Genomic DNA, 3235 nt, shown 5'->3' with positions numbered 1-3235 from the left:
AATTATAATTTATATTATAAATATAAATCCTTATTATTGTAGATAATTCCTTATTTATTTTGGATATTAACCAAAGTGTGCCCCCTGGATGGAATTTTAAGCAACTCACTATGACCACAGCTATCTGAGCTGCCCTCAGCACTGGCCCCATTTCCTGTGTGCACCCCATTTCACTTCTCAGGTCCCTGCAGTGGCTCCCCCACATCTCCACACTCTCCTCAAATCCACTCACTCTGTACCACTCCCACGAGCTATCAGCCCTCAGCTTTGCAGAGCAGAGAGAATGCAAACTCACTTATATGCCTGTCTCTTCTGCATCTGCACATCACCTCCTCCTACAGGCCTTTGACTTTAACCTCTCTGTATCTCTTTCCTCTTTGGTGAGGTGGGCATAATAATGCCTTCCCCGCAGGATTGTTGGAGGGATCTAATCAAGCAAGCCATGTAAATTGACAAATGAGGGCCTCTTTTGTTGAGGCCTTCTGTTAATGATGGTCACCATTATTTTATGCTACCTCCTTTGGGAGCTCACATCATAAATAGTTCCTTGATCTCTTAGATCTTTAATCTCTCCCTTGGCTCCTTCTTCACTCCCTGAAAAATATTGGTCCTAAAATTGATACTTTCTCTCAGCCATGCTCCTTGAGCCGTTTCTAGGCTTGCTTTACTCACAGAGATCTTGACGGCTGTATATGCAGTCTCCACAAACTTGCCTTCAATCAGTGTTCGTCAAAGACTCACTGATTTCCAAAGCAGAGGTCAAGATCTTCTGTGGTCCTTGCCCCCACTTCACTGCATGGCTACATTTAATGCTAAGGGAAGGGAGCTCTACAGAGGAGGGAGTAGTCAATGATGTCAAATGTGGCTACTTGATGCATGATCCATTTTGAGTTAATTTTTATATAAGATTTTAGGTTTAAATTGAGGCTGGGTTTTTGGCCTGTGGATATCCAACACCATTTGTTGAAAAGACTGTCCTCCCTTCACTGAATTGCTTTTGCACCTTTGTCAAAAATCAGTTGACCACAGTTGTCAAGATCACGCAGTCTTGATTACTAGAGCTATGTAATATGTCTTGGAATCAAGTAGACTGATTCCTCTGACTTTATTCTTCTTTGTAGAAGTTGCTTTCGCTGTCCCAGTTCCTTTGCCAATCCACATACATTTTGACAATAATATACAAAAGACTTGTGCTGAGATTTTAACAGGAATTGCGTTAAACATGTATGTCAATTTGGGGAGAATTGACACTATGTTGAGTCTTCCAATCCATGAACATGTTATGTCTCTCCACTTACTTCGATTGTCTTTGATTTCTTTCATTGGCATTTTGTAGTTTTCAGCATACAAGTCCTATGTGTGTTTTTTCTGTTTTTATATTGACAGATAAATTGTATGTATTTGTTGTATGCAACATGATGTTTTGAAGCACATACGCATTGTGGAATGACTAAATCTAGTTAATTAACAGATGAATTACCTCATATGAGAGGTTAGAACACAATAGCCACACTCAAAGTATTTTTCAAGAATACAATGCTATTATTAACTATAGTCAGCATGTTGTACAATTTATTTAACTGAAATTTTGTATCCTTTGACCAACATTTCCCCAACATTTGACCAACATTTCCCCAACTTCCTTTACAACAACCACTCCAGCCGTTGGTAACCACCATTCTGTTCTCTATTTCTTTTTTTTTTTTTTTTTGAGATGGAGTCTCGCTCTGTCACTCAGGCTGAATGGCAGTGACGTGATCTCAGCTCACTGCAACCTCCACCTCCTGGGTTCAAGCAATTCTCTGCCTCAGCTTCCCAAGTAGCTGGGATTACAGGCACCCACCACCATGCCCGGCTGGGTTTTGTATTTTTAGTAGAGACGGGGTTTCACTATGTTGGCCAGGCTGGTCTTGAACTCCTGACCTCGTGATCCACCCGCCTTGGCCTTCCAAAGTGCTGGGATTACAGGTGTGAGCCACCACGCCCAGCCTCTGTTATCTATTTCTATGGATCAACTTTTTTAGGTTCCACATAGGAGTGAGAGCATGTGGTATTTATCTTTCTATGCTTGGCTTACTTAACCTCATATTCTCCAGATTTATCCAAGTTGTTACACATGACAGGACTTCCCCCTTTTTTATGGCTGAGCAGTATTCTATTGTGTATATATACATCTTTTTCATCCATTCATCCATTGATGGACACTAGAGTTGATTCCATATATTGGCTATTGTGAATAATGCTTCAGCAAACAAGAAAATGCAGATATCCCTTCAACATACTGATTTCATTTCCCTTGGATATATACCCAGTAGTGGGATTGCTGGATCATATGGTAGTTCTATTTTTAAGTTTTTAAGGAATCTCTATACTGTTTTCCGTAATGACTGTTCTAATTTACATTCCCACCAACAGTGTACAAGAGTTCCCTTTTCTCCACATCCTTGCCAACACTTGTTATCTTTCATCTTTTTGATAATAGTCATTCTAACAGGTGTGTAGTGATAATCTCGTTGTGGTTTTAACTTGTACTTTTCTGATGACTAGTGATGTTGAGCACTTTTTGATAAATCTGTTGGCCATTTGTATGTCTTCTGAGAAATGTCTATTCAAGTTCTTTGCCCATTTTTAAATTGAGTCGTTTTCTTGCTGTTGGGTTCTTTCAATTCCTTATTTATTTTGGATATTAACCTCTTGTCAGATGTATAGTTTGCAAATATTTTCTCCCATTCTGTAGGTTTTCTCTTCACTCTGTTGTTTCCTTTGCTGTGTAGAAACTTTTTAGTTCGATGCAATACCACTTGTCTATCTTTGCTTTTGTCGTCTATGCCTTTACATGTTTTCTTGGATTTATGCCTGTTTCACTCTTTCTGAGTATTCATGTGTTCATTGCTAGTGTACAGAAAAAAGTAGCCTTTTGTATATTGATTTTTTAACTTGTGGCCTTGCTTATTTGTTCTAGGAGTTTTTTTTGGTAGATTCCTTGAAATTCTTTATGCGGATCATCATATCATCTGCAACTGGGGACAGTTTTGTTTTTTCCTTTTCAATCTATATGCCATTTATTTCATTTTTCTTTCCTTATAGTGCTGGCCAGAATAACCTGTGTTACCTAGCAATGGCAAAAGTAGACATCTTTGCCTCTAATTGTAGCCTTTCACCATTAAGTCTGATGCTAGCTGTAGGGTTTTTATGTAGGCGTTCTTTATCAAGTTGAGGAAGCTACCCTCTCTCC

This window comes from Mandrillus leucophaeus, unplaced genomic scaffold, assembly GCF_000951045.1.
Source record: "Mandrillus leucophaeus isolate KB7577 unplaced genomic scaffold, Mleu.le_1.0 Scaffold13, whole genome shotgun sequence".
Lineage (NCBI taxonomy): Eukaryota > Metazoa > Chordata > Mammalia > Primates > Cercopithecidae > Mandrillus > Mandrillus leucophaeus.
This window is presented reverse-complemented; position numbering follows the sequence as displayed.